The sequence below is a fragment of the Rutidosis leptorrhynchoides genome, chromosome 10, assembly GCF_046630445.1.
Source record: "Rutidosis leptorrhynchoides isolate AG116_Rl617_1_P2 chromosome 10, CSIRO_AGI_Rlap_v1, whole genome shotgun sequence".
Classification (NCBI taxonomy): Eukaryota; Viridiplantae; Streptophyta; class Magnoliopsida; order Asterales; family Asteraceae; genus Rutidosis; species Rutidosis leptorrhynchoides.
Window position 1 is genome coordinate 27,456,565 of NC_092342.1, and position 15,183 is coordinate 27,471,747.

Here is a 15,183-nt window from a genome sequence, read left to right on the forward strand (position 1 = left end):
TTAATATAATTAATTATATATTATATTATATTTATATACATAGTTAACTTGTAATTTTTAGTCCGTTGCGTCGAGCGTTAAGAGTTGACTCTGGTCCCGGTTCCGGATTTTCGAACGTCCTCGCGTACAATTTTATATTTTGTACTTTGCGTTTTGAATCTTGTACTCTTGTAATTTCGAGACGTTTCTTATCAATAATTGGAACCTTTTTTATTGTCTTTTGTACTTTTGAGCTTTTTGGTCGTTTGCGTCTTCAATTCGTCGAATCTGTCTTTTGTCTTCACCTTTTATTATTTAAACGAATATCTCTTGTAAATAGAACAATTGCAACTAAAAGCTTGTCTTTCTTGAGGAATAATGCTATGAAATATATGTTCGTTTTTAGCATTATCAAATATTCCCACACTTGAGCGTTGCTTGTCCTCAAGCAATATCGTCTTGAAATACTAGAATCACTTCTTTATTCTTCACACTTTGTACATCAGTGATTTCTATACGGCAGTATAAACAATGGTAGTAACGATATGGTTTACAGTCCCACATGACTATAAAAATTTAGATCCATTAAGGAAATTGGATCTTTATGAAAACATTTGATCTTTTGAAAATTAAATCTAGTTTTTACCCTAGATAAGTTTTCCGGAATAACCCTTTACCGGTGTTTGCAAAATATTTTTGTGGGTTTGGTGGGTTTCAGATTTGAAAATTTTAGCTCAAAACTTGCGGTTTTGTGTCACCCACTTGCTAACCTTGTATTTGGAAAGCAACACGTCCAGTTTACTTGTCCCGTATATTACCTTTCGACAAACTACCGTCCGGTTGTAAAGGAAAGCGTTGAACAAGCAACTGTTAAGGCAATGTCCCGTGACATGCTTTTGATTATGGTCTATAACGTGTCGGACGCAATTACTATCCTTGGTAGGAGCAATAGTAAAGCTCACCCTTATAATTTGTCGGTCTGGCATAAGGTCATGTCTTTGACCATGTTATGCAACCACCGTTCTTACGGTTGACACCCGATTTAGTTCAGGTGACCTAATGAATTCCAGGTGAATTCCTAGGATTTTACGTTCAATGGTAATGAACGCATTGAAAATAGGGTTTTCAGAAAACAAATCGGTTTGTAATTTTGATCAAAATATTTTCTCGTTTAAGCTCGAGTTTAGATATCATTGAATTCCATGAGTTTGTAATTCTCAATCTTTAAGGTCAATCTCTAGGATTGAGTAATATCAGTCTTAAAAGCTAATTTTTAATCTTTAAGGAGATTATCCTTTCTGGGGATCTGATTCATTAGTCTTATCCAGCTAATTTGCATGGTGCCCCCCCATTGTACGAGATAAATCCTTCTCATGGTTAGGATAAATCTGACCACTTGGCGACCCTGTTTAATGCTGAGGTCCGTGGATTTCTAGCCGATTTTAGTGATGACTTTTCTAGATTTTTCGTCAACCTACAGCTGGTCTGGACGACAACTTCATGACCTAAATCAAGAAGCGCGTTTCTTTTTCGGAAGACTTTACTTCCTTTTAATGATGGAATTGATTCATCGTGTAGATCCATCTCTTCTTTTCTTTCATCGGGTAAAACAGTTTAGTTTAGTCCAAAGCAAAAGTATTTTAGGTTATTTGTTACAGATATATGTGACATATGTTTAAAATAACTTGGTAAATTTTCCCACACTTGGCTTTTATTTTCCTTTTTATCGTCCTCTATTCCATTTTAAATGAATTTTAACATTTTAGTTTGTTTCTCAATTTATGTCCTTTCCGAGGTAACAATAATTTCGGTGTTAAAACCTAGTTTTATCGTTCATAAATATGTATAAACATGATTTGAATTCATTTAATTGAAAAATTTTACTAGAATTGGGTAGTCAGTATATAAGACTAGGGCTGTTCTTTTTTATCAGAGAGCACTAGATTCTAATACAACTACTGCTTTACTAGTATTTTTAATGGTAACCAAGTGTATAAAGTAAAAAATTTTTAAAATCCGAAAGAATTTAACCCCTTCCCACACTTAAGATCTTGCAATGCCCTCATTTGCAAGAAATCAGTAACAATTTAAATTATTGAGGGTGATTTGTGTGAAAATGATTAAATTTTTACCAAAGTTTCCAAATATATTGGCGTTTGTTTGCTGAATGATAAATGGTGCACATCATTTGTTCATTCCGTCTTGTTGTTATTTCACATATATTTTGCATCTTGTCGTCAAAATTAGTTGCTTTTGCTGAACTTAATGCCAGTCTTTGAAAATGCGTTGTTTTACCCTGTTGTGTACATAAGATAAACTGCAAACATATATACATATTTTTGAAGTTTGGTATATTACCCCACGTTCAAAAATTATTAAAATCTAAGAATAAAAGTTAGATAATTATAAAAATGATTACAATATTAACAAAAATATTAAATGTATCAATAATTACAAATTACAAAATAATAAAAAAAAATAATAAGTAAACTAAGGATGATATTGGTACCAATAGGGGTTCCAGGCATAACCATAAGTGCTATAGAATGCTTCGGCAGGGTCATACGTAGGATATGGTGGCTGCATCTCTATCGACCAAGGAGGGAAGATGGGTTTCGGTGTAGGAATATAGTTTCTACCTATATGTTGGCAATGCGCTATGATCTGGTTCTGATGAACTTGCCAATCTTCAAATGCTCTCTGTCTAGCATTTTCGTATTCCTGAGAAGCTATAAACCTATGCATTTCTTGCATCTCATTCCCCCCTCCTACATTACCTTGTTCCTGGTTTCTCTCCACCTGTGGATGTCTACCATGGTATCGTACTGCGGCGTTATTTCGCCTCTTCAAAACTTTCGCACCATGGTATACATTTAAACCTATAGTGTCGCGGGGTTCCGGCTCTTCTAGTAATAATCCCCCCGACTTATATCCACACCGAGATATTCACCAATCAAAGTAATAAAAATACCACCTCCTATTATGCTATGTGGTCGCATCCCCCGAACCATAGCTGATAAATAATAACCCACACAATATGGTATACTTACAGCGCTCTGTGGGTCTCGAATACACATATGGTAAAACAAATCTTGTTCATTTACCTTTTCTTTGTTTTTACCCCTTTGTGTAATCGAATTAGCTAAAAACCTATGTATTACTCTTAATTCGGCTCTATCTATATCCAAATAAGAGTAGTTTCCCCCTTTGAAACGGTGATGGCTTGTCATTTGACTCCACACACCGTGTGTATCAAAATTCTCATCTATCTTTCTACCGTTTAGTATCAATCCTCTACAATCGGCAGACGCTAACTCCTCAGGCGTATATATACGTAAAGCCTGAGCCATGTCCAGTAAAGACATGTGGCGCATCGAACCACCTAACAAAAATCTAATAAAAGAACGATCGGTTAAACTAGCTACCCGATCATTCAACTCTATACTACATAACAACTCTTCACACCATACTTTATATATAGGTCTGCGTATGGTGAATAAACATATCCAGTCATTAAAAGAAGAATTACCATACCTCTGTACAAGTAATTCCCTAATTGGCCCGGCCAATTCTACAGCTTCTAAGGGTCCCCATTCTATGACCCTCGGTACCTCAACAACCTTAGAATGAAGAGTATGCAAACCCCGTTGATATTTTGGATAATCTATCCAAAGTCTGTCAAATCTCAGGTTCGGGTGCAACTCTTCCAAATGCATATCGGAAAAGGTCATGACTGGATGAGGTACATCCTGCTTGTAGTAGTTATCCACCTCCTGTTGTTCCAAATTCTCAGCAGGAGCATTGCGGGCTTGGGATGAAGATTCACCCCTTTCATTCTGCAAAACACATCAAACACAAATTTTGCGCATCCAAATATGCATTAGTGTCAGCAAAATCATCAATCAAAATAATTACAATGACATTATCAATTTATATCAAACTTAAGCTCATTTTCACATTTTTATCAAATCTACACTTTTTCAAATAAGCATATACGAAAATTTTCGCCAAGTTCATAAGCATTCAACTCAAATAACATGTCAAAATAATCATTACTAGCAATCAAAAAAGTCTCAAATGGCATTATCTTTCAAAAATCAAGTTCATGAATTTTAGACTTGAAAAAGTCCAATTTAATTCTCAAAATCATGTTTAGGCTCAAAGTTTGGATCATTTAACTACCTAGACATGTTACACTACTCAATTTAGCAACAATTCATGACAAAAATCGGCCATAACCTGTTTATATCAAAAAGCCCCAAATTTGCTCAAGAACACAAACCCTAGATTACTCAAAATTTGAAGTTTAAGGCTTCTAATCATGTTAAACAGCATCAATCTAGGTTATACAAGCATAATACATAAACAATTTAAGCTTAATTACACTAAAAAGCATCAAAATCAAATTGGGAAAAAATAGCTCAAGAACACCAAATTTCGAATTAAATGGTGTTTAGGTGTAGAAATTTACCGTTTTTCTTGAGTAATTCTTAGATAGCATCCTTCTCAACATGATTTTAGCAAAAAATTTGGTGATTAACGGTTAAAAATTGGGATTTTTGGGGGTGATTTTCGGGTTTTTTCGGGTCTGTTTTCGCAGTATTTTTGCTGTGTTTTTGTGTGTGGGAGCTGATCAGTTCGTGCAGCTCTTTTATTTTTTTTTTCTGGGTTTTGGTCCCTCCGCGAGTCGCGGAGGTTTTGTACTTCAAACTCCGCGAGTCGCGGAGTTTGCTCTTTTTTTTTTTTTTTTTTTTTTTATAATCTTTAACTTATAAAACAATTAAGTATTTAATTTTAAAATTTTGTTTCCCTTGTTATTTAGGACGAGGTCGTTTCGGATCGATGTCCTAGTCCGTCCTTCGACAAAATTTTAAAATTTGTCTTTTAGTAGCGATTGTTTTAAAAGCTAAGATTTTTGGGTTTTTTAATGTTTTTGGCATACTTTAAATCAATAAGATTAAAAATAATGATAATAAAAGTTCTCGTCCCTACCTCGGGTAAAGCAATTTCGGTTCGAAGACCTAGTCTTCAACTTACGACGAATTTTAAAAATCATATTCTTAACTTAATGAGATAAAGTAAATTTTTGTTTTTAAATTCACACAACTTAAATATAAAATTCAAAAAAAAATTAAAAATTAATAATTAAAAATTCACACCAAACTTAAAATTTGAAATGCATAAAATTAAAATTTCATATTTTAAAAATTAAAAATTCACACCAAACTTTATTTAAAAATTCATATTATAAATTCATACCAAACTTATATTAATTTTTCAAATATTTACAATTTTAAATATATTGTTTTTACAAAATTTACAATATTAATTTAAGATTTAAATATTAATTTTAAAAACTTGGTAAAAATAAAAAAAATCTTTTTGGCTTTTTATCCCACTTTAATCAATCAAATATTATCAAAAATATGCGCCCCTCTTTTCGGTAAAGAAATTTCGGTTTCAAGACCTAATTTAACTCATGAAGAATTTTTGAAATATTTTGGGTTGATTGTTTAAAGATATTTATACCTTAAGAATAAACGTTAAATTTCGCAGTGATATAATAAATTTTTGAATGATATCAATAATTTCGGTCGCCAAACCTAATTTTATTTAATACCAATTTAATACTTTTTAGCGAACAAATTAGCGTTTATTATCAAAAGGTTAAAAATAAAAATAAAATAAAAACTGTACAGACATACCTGTGAAATAGATTTCTTAGTTATATGATCTATTCCATTCATAAGATAGTCGGTTTAATTGGTTTTCCATGGCTACATAGGCGTAACCTCGAGCATTCAGTGTCTTTTCTTCTAAACATATGAACGGTCCGTCTCTGGATAAAGTAACAAATTCGGTATTTGAATAGGTTTGATTATTTGAACATTTACCTCCATGTGACCATTTTCCGCATTTGTGACATCGTTCTAGGTGTCGTGCTCTTCTTTTCGCTGCGGATTTTGATTTTCCTTTACCAAATTGTAACTTATTATCTTCGCATCTGGATCCTTTTCTAACTCCGTCCATTCTTTCTCTGATTACTGATATTAATTCACTCGGTAGTATGTCATTATTTCTTTTAGTGATCAAAGCGTGTAGCATTAGACCATGGTTTAGTTCACAGGCAGTCTTCATTTCGTAAAAACCTAAAAAAAATAAAAATTCAGAATGGGGGGAGAAGACTAGTTCTTTAGGGTCTGCTAGGGAAAGACCATTCGTGTTCCATTTTCGAGAACTACACGAAAACAGACAATCTAACTCTAACAGAAATACATATTATCCTTTAAAGACTTGATTCTCCCCACACTTAGTTAGCTGTGGTGTCAAAATTATGATTAACTTCGTTGTCGACTTCCATCGGACCATGTATGTAATGTTTAACTCTGTGACCATTAACTTTAAATTCAATCCCATTTGAATTTATTAATTCTATCGTTCCGTATGGGAAAACTCTTTTGACTATGAATGGTCCAGACCATCTTGATTTCAATTTTCTAGGAAATAGCTTGAATCGTGAATTGAAAAGAAGAACTCTGTCTCCTTCTTTAAATTCCTTTGAACTTCTGATTCTTTTATCATGCCATTTCTTCGTTCTTTCTTTATAGATTAACGAATTTTCGTATGCTTCATGTCTTAATTCTTCTAATTCGTTTAGTTGACTTAATCGTAGACGTCCGGCTTCATGTAAATCAAGATTACATGTCTTCAAAGCCCAAAATGCTTTGTGTTCAATTTCTACTGGAAGATGACATGCTTTTCCATAAACAAGTCTAAAAGGTGTGGTTCCAATTGGAGTTTTGTAGGCTGTTCTAAAAGCCCAGAGTGCATCCTCCAATTTAATGGACCATTCCTTCGGATTTGATCCTACGGTTTTCTCTAGAATACGTTTTAAAGCTCGGTTGGTATTTTCAACTTGTCCACTTGTTTGTGGATGATATGCGGTGGAGATTTTATGAGTTACTCCATATCTTTTAAGAACTTTCTCAAGTTGATTATTACAGAAATGAGTACCCCGATCACTTATTAAAGCTTTCGGTGTTCCAAACCTTGCAAAAAGACGTTTTAAAAAGTTGACTACAACTCGTGCATCGTTAGTTGGGAGAGCTTGTGCTTCCGCCCATTTAGATACATAATCAATGGCTACGAGTATATATAGATTATTATGAGATTTTGGAAATGGACCCATAAAGTCAATACCCCAAATGTCAAATACTTCACATACTTGGATGACATTTTGTGGCATTTCATCACGTTGACTTATTTTTTCGGCCCTTTGACAAGCATCACAGGATTTGCAAAGAAGGTGTGCGTCTTTGTAAATTGTAGGACAATAGAATCCAGCTTCATAAACTTTTCTTGCTGTTAGTTGAGGCCCATAATGCCCTCCTGTTGGTCCTGTGTGACAATGGTTTAAAATTTTACTAGCTTCATCTCCAAATACACATCGGCGTATTATTCCATCGGGACAACTTTTAAACAGATGTGGATCTTCCCAGAAATAGTGTTTTATATCACTGAAGAATTTCTTTCGTCTTTGGTACGATAATCCTTTTTCAAGGAATCCACAAACTAAGTAGTTTGCATAGTCTGCAAACCATGGGATTTCTTTATAATCTATCTTCAATAGATATTCATCAGGAAAGTCGTCTTGTATGGCCGATTCATTCAGAACTTCTAATTCGGGATTTTCAAGACGAGAAAGATGATCAGCGGCGAGATTTTCTGCTCCTCTTTTATCTCGGATTTCAATATCAAACTCTTGTAAGAGTAAGATCCAACGGATTAATCTTGGTTTAGCATCTTGTTTTGAAAATAGGTATCTAAGAGCAGAATGGTCGGTATAGACCACCGTTTTTGCTAGAACGAGATATGATCGAAATTTGTCAAAAGCAAAGACAATAGCAAGGAGTTCTTTTTTAGTAGTTGTATAGTTTGTTTGTGCTCCTTGTAATGTCTTACTAGCATAATATATAGGTTGAAATCGTTTTTCAATCCTTTGTCCTAAAACGGCTCCCATTGCAAAATCACTTGCATCGCACATTAGTTCAAATGGTAGATTCCAATTTGGTGTTATCATGATCGGTGCATTAGTGAGTTTTTCTTTAAGAATATTAAAAGATTTGATACATTCATCTGAAAAGATGAATGGCGCATCCTTTTCTAGGAGTTTATTCATAGGAGTGGCAATTTTAGAAAAATCTTTTATGAAACGTCGGTAAAAACCGGCATGCCCTAGAAAACTCCTAACTCCTCTAACATTGGTGGGATGTGGAAGTTTAGCAATTACATCTACTTTAGCTCTATCCACTTCAATTCCTTCTTTTGAAATTTTATGTCCAAGAACGATGCCTTCTTTAACCATGAAATGGCATTTCTCCCAATTAAGTACTAGATTTGATTTTTCGCATCTAATTAGCATTCGTTCCAGATTAACTAGACATGATTTAAATGTATCACCGAAGACTGAAAAGTCATCCATGAATACTTCCATGCATTCTTCTATCATGTCGTGAAAAATCGCCATCATACACCTTTGAAAGGTTGCAGGGGCGTTACAAAGTCCAAATGGCATGCGTTTGTAAGCAAAAGTACCATAAGGGCACGTGAATGTGGTTTTCTCTTGATCTTCGGGTGCTATTGGAATTTGAAAATATCCGGAAAATCCATCTAGAAAACAATAGTAACTATTTCCGGCTAATCTTTCCAACATTTGATCTATGAAAGGTAAGGGAAAGTGATCTTTTCTGGTGGCGTCATTTAATTTTCTATAATCAATACATACACGCCATCATGTTACAGTCCTAGTAGGAATAAGCTCATTTTTCTCATTTGTAATGACAGTCATGCCTCCCTTCTTAGGCACGCATTGAACTGGGCTTACCCATGGACTATCAGAAATTGGATATATCAAACCTGCATCTAGCAGTTTAATAATCTTTTTCTTAACTACATCTTGCATATTAGGATTTAGTCTTCGTTGGCGTTGCACATACATTTTATGACCTTCTTCCATAAGGATTTTATGTGTGCAATACGAAGGACTTATTCCTTTAATATCATGAATCTTCCATGCAATGGCTGGTTTATGAGCTTTCAACACAGAAATGAGTTGTGATTTCTCATTTTCAGTAAGAGAAGACGATATTATTACAGGTAATTCAGATTCACCATGTAAATAAGCGTATTCCAAATGGTTTGGAAGTGGCTTTAACTCTAATTTCGGAGGTTCTTCTATTGATGATTTATATCGATATCTGTCTTCTTCTTTTAGCATTTGAATTTCTTCTGTTGTTGGTTCATATCCATTAGCTATAAGTGTAGCTAACATTTCAGCTTCATCAATTGGTTCATTACCTTCTCCTAAAGAACATTCTCCTGTTCCTTGTAATTCTGGAAATTCTTCTAATAATTCCGCATGTGCATCTATAGTTTGAATATAATAACATGTATCATCTGCAGATTGTGGTTGTTGCATTGCTCTATCAACTGAAAAGGTAACGCTCTCATCCTCTATACTTAGGGTCAGTTTCTTACCGAACACGTCTATCATTGCTTTAGCCGTGTTTAAGAATGGTCTTCCTAATATGAGAGGAACTTGAGAATCTTCTTCCATGTCCAAAACAACAAAATCTACTGGAAATACTAAATTACCAACTTTAACTAGCATGTTCTCCATTATCCCTCTAGGATATTTTATTGATCTATCGGCTAGTTGTATGCTTATTCTGGTTGGTTTCAATTCTCCAAGGTCTAGTTTAGCGTATAGTGAATACGGCATTAGATTTATACTAGCTCCTAAGTCTGCCAATGCTTCTATTGAACTAAGACTACCCAGAAAACATGGAATTGTGAAACTTCCTGGATCAGATAGTTTTTCTGGTATCTTATTCAACAGTACTGCTGAACAATTAGCATTCATAGTAACAGCCGAGAGTTCTTCCATTTTCTTTCTATTTGAGATTAGATCTTTCAAGAATTTAGCATATCTTGGCATTCCTGAAATCACATCAATGAAAGGAAGATTTACATTTATCTGTTTAAACATATCCAAGAATTTGGATTGCTCGGCTTCAAGTTTCTCTTTCTTCATTTTTCTCGGGTAAGGAAGTGGTGGTTGGTATGGTTTAACATAAGGTTTATCCTTAACTGTGTTATCTTCATTAACCTTTTCAACCACTGGTTCTTTTTTCTTATCTTGATCAGGTTGTGGTTCTTGTGGAGTAGGAATAGTTTCATCAGAAGTTACTGGTATTTCAGGTGGTTTAAGTGTTGTACCACTTCTTGTGGTAATGGCTTTAGCTGTTTCATTCCGGGGGTTAGCGTTTGTATCACTAGGTAGACTTCCCGGTTTTCTTTCACCTATTAACCTTGCTAGGTTACTTACTTCTTGTTCCAGATTTTGAATAGAAGCTTGTTGATTTCTAAATGCTTGAGCATTTTGTTCATTGGTTTGTTTTTGAGATGTGAAAAACTGCGTTTGGGTTTCAACTAGCTTCATCATCATATCTTCTAAATTCGGCTTTTTATCATTGGTTTGTTGTGGTGGTTTGTTTTGAAAATTAGGTCTTTGCTGATTGTAAGTATTATTGGATACTTGTTGATTGCTAGGACCTTGTTGGTTGTTGTATGGAATATTTCGGTTATAATTCTGGTTTTGATTGTAAATCGGTCTTGGCGGTTGATAATTATTCTGATAATTATTTCCAGGCCTTTGGTTTATGTATGAAATATTCTCTCTTTGTTCCATTGTTAATTCAATACTGAGACAATCTTTTGTCAAATGTGGTCCTCCACACTGCTCACAACTAATTCGTATTGAGTGAATATCTTTAGTCATCTTTTCCATTCGTCTTTCGAAAGCATCTATCTTTGCGGAAATGGAATCTAAGTCATGGCTAGAATCGGCTCTAGCTGCTTTAGATGATCTAATGATGTCTTTTTCTTGGTGCCACTCATGTGAGTGGGAAGCAGTGTTGTCAATAATTTTGTAAGCATCAGTTTCGGTTTTCTTCATAATAGAACCACCAGCTGCTATATCTATGTCTTTTCTTGTAGTGATGTCGCATCCTCGTTAGAATATTTGTACTATTTGACAGGTGTCTAAACCATGTTGCGGACATCCTCTTAATAACTTTCCATATCTTGTCCACGCCTCATATAGAGTTTCATTTGGTTTCTGTGTGAACGTAACAATTTCTGCTTGAAGTCTTACGGCTTTAGATGCAGGAAAGAATTGTTTAAGAAATTTGTCAATTAAAACGTCCCATGTATCAATCGCCCCTTCAGGTAACGATTCCAACCAATCTTTGGCTTCTCCCTTTAAAGTCCAGGGAAATAACATGAGATATATCTGTTCATCCTCCACTTCTCGGATTTTAAATAGTGTACAGATCCTATTAAAGGTACGTAGATGTTCATTGGGATCTTCCTTCGGCGCACCACTAAATTGGCATTGATTAGTCACCATGTGTAGAATTTGTCCTTTGATTTCATAATCTGGCGCATTAATGTCTGGATGAGTAATTGCATGACCTTGGCCAGTGCGTTTAGCTCTCATTCGGTCTTCCATACTTAAAGGTTCCAGATTCTCCATAATTGAATTTGTTGAATCGGTATCACTAGATGATTCTGATTTAATAGTTCGTTCCTCAACAATCTCTGTTTGAATGATTGGTGGTTCCGGAGGAAAGTTTAGTGGTTCAGGATCTACGAACCGTTCCTGAATATTTTCTGGATTCTCAATTGTGAGGTTGGGTTCAAAAAATGGATTATCGGAAATTTGAACTGAAGTACTTGGTCGACTAGATGACGATTCTAAAGAAAAATCAACGGCGGTTATATTTGTTAAACGATGTCTTGATCGAGTTACAGGTGGTGAACGTACAAAAGGTGATGAACGTCTTGCTCGGTGCATTCACTGAATATCCTATTAGTTTTTTAAAAGGAAAGAAAAATTATAATAAGTTATCCAATCAATAGACTTTTCTGATTTTGCCCACGTTTCGAATAGCCAAAAGATGCAGCAGAGGGGCAGGATTCGTTTGGTCTCAATATAATTGAGGACTGTTTGGCTCCAATAACCCGGTCCACGTACAAATCCAACTATTACTACGAACCAGAAAATTTTGATGTCTATCAATTTAACCACTTAAAATAAATTTTCGTAATTTTAAGAAATTTAGATAAGAAGTAGAAAAAATTCTAAGTCCTAAAACTAGAATAGCGAGAAATAAGAAAGAAAAAGAGTTCGTCGCAAAAGGTCGCAAAAGAAAAAAAATGGTTGAAAAATAAAAGGTGACGGAAAAATAAAAGAAACTTATAAAAACTTAAAAATACTTTACTAACCTAACCTTATTACTACAACTAACTTAAAATTATAATCGCAAATTGAAATTACTAATTGGAATGATAATTGATACATAGTAAAAGGTCTAAAAATATTAAAGCTTACAGGAAAAACTAAATCCCAAATGGAAATAACTTAAAAAGAAACTAAACTTAAAAAGGCGTCGCAAAATTCTAAAGCACCTAAATCTTAGTCTAAAGAAAAAGCACTTAAGGAATTCTACGGCAAAGCCTAAAAATCTAGGAGTAAAAATAACTATAGCAAAAACTAAGTTTAAAATTAAAAATGAGCTAAAAATACAAATATTACGCTACAACGATTAAAAGGGACAAAATATAAAAATATATAAAAAGTTGTAAAAAGTACGATATTTATAAAAATATTATTTTTATATTATTTTTTTTATAAAACTACTAATTTTACAATTTAATAAAACTAATTTAACTAAAATATATAAATAAAATAAAAAGTAAAAATAAAACTAAAACTAATAAAAATAATAATAATAATTAATTAAATCCCGTAATTAATGCAGATTTAGGGTTTCTGTTCGCGTGTCAGAGTAGCTCAGCGAGTCGCGGCAATTAAAGAAGAAAACCCCGCGAGTCGCGGGGTTCAGAAATTCTGTTGACAGCTTTGAAATTTTACGCGTTTTCTTTATTTATTTTTTTTTATTTTCTGTTTTCTATTTTTTTTTTTAAAAAGATATTTAATAAAAGTTATATTTTTATAAATTAAAATAAAGATAAAGAAACTTATAAAACTTAAATATTTAACAAAATCTTAAAAATACTTATATTTTTGTTTTTCTTTTTATATTTTTGAATATTTAAAACGTATTTTTACAAAAACGACTTTTAATAAAAGTAACTAAAAATCTTTTTTTTTAATATTAGCTTTGCGCTTCCGGCTTTTAAGAGTGTTCCCCGGCAGCGGCGCCAAAAATACTTGATGTTAAAGCTAAGGGGTATAAAATACTATTAAATTTTAGCAGAAAATACTATTAAATACGATACAATTTTACACAAGATATTTATTTATTTATAGAATGGATATACTTAAACCTTGCTACAACACTTATAGGCAGTGTACCTAATCGTACAGTAGTGTAGTTTTTAGTAAGTCCGGTTCGTTCCACAGGGAAATCTTTAAACAAAACTCAACGCTATATTAGTTTACTTTTATAAAAATACAAATATATATAAAAATAATATTATTATTATAAAGGGGGGTTTTTACCGTTTAATGACCGGTTTGTCAATTTTAAAACTTTAGTCGCAGTTAAAACCTAATGTAAAATATAAAATAAATACAAGACTTAAATTAAAGCGTAAAGTAAATAACGATAATGAAATTGCGAATAATAAAAATGCGATAAAATAAAATTGCGATAATTAAAAAGTACGATAATTAAAAGTGCGATTAAATAACAATAAATAAAAGTGCGATAATTAGAAGTGCAATTAAATATAAAATAAAGGAAATTAAATATGAAATAAAAGAATTATGCTTATTTAAACTTCCGTAATCATGATGTTTGACGTGTTGATTTTAGTTTTATGCCCATGGGTTAATTGTCCTTTGTCCTGGATTATTCAATATGTCCGTCTGGTTTTTGTCCATAACAGTCCATCAGTCATAAATATAAATTGCAAGTGTCCTCGTCAAATTATTATTATACCCGAAGTTAAATATTCCAACTAATTGGGGATTCGAATTGTAACAAGGTTTTAATACTTTGTTTAATGAATACACCAGGTTATCAACTGTGTGTAAACCAAGGTTTTACTACTTTGTTAACAATTACACCAATTACCCTTGAATGTAATTTTACCCCTGTTTTGATTATTCTAGTGGCTATTAATCCATTCCCGTGTCCGGTCAAATGAACGATTATTCGTACATATAAATATCCCGCCCATCGTGTCCGATCGAGTGTATATGGTAATTTATAGGGACGCCCAATTGTAAATCTTTATATTAACATTAACAAACTTTCATTTAGTTAAACAAATATAAAGCCCATTAATAGCCCATAGTCTAATTTCCACAAGTGTCGTTCTTTTGTCCAAACCCCAATTATGGTACAAAGCCCAATTACCCAATTTTAGTAATTAGCCCAACATCATGATTACTTCGTTTTAAATAAGCATAATAATAACTTAGCTACGAGACATTAATATAAAAAGGTTGAACATAACTTACAATGATTAAAAATAGCGTAGCGTTACACGGACAGAATTTCGACTTACACCCTTACAACATTCGCTAACATACCCTTATTATTAGAATTAAAATTAAAATTAAAATATAAATTATATATATAAATATAAATTTTACGTATGAAGAGGAAGAAAAAGATGATGAAATTTGATCAGAATTCGGTTTGCTTTATAGCCAGAGTTGAAAATTGGGGCTCCGCGACTCGCGGCAAAAACCCCTTCAAACTCCGCGAGTCGCGGAGATAGTATTTACAGCTCAGTCCTTGGAGTTTTCTCTACCGACGGTTTTTAAATATATATATATAATATATATATAATTAATATAATTAATTATATATTATATTATATTTATATACATAGTTAACTTGTAATTTTTAGTTCGTTGCGTCGAGCGTTAAGAGTTGACTCTGGTCCCGGTTCCGGATTTTCGAACGTCCTCGCGTACAATTTTATATTTTGTACTTTGCGTTTTGAATCTTGTACTCTTGTAATTTCGAGACGTTTCTTATCAATAATTGGAACCTTTTTGATTGTCTTTTGTACTTTTGAGCTTTTTTGTAACGACCCGGATTTTTCCGATCGTTTTACACTTATAAGATTAATATTTACATAAATTAAACCTTACCAACATGA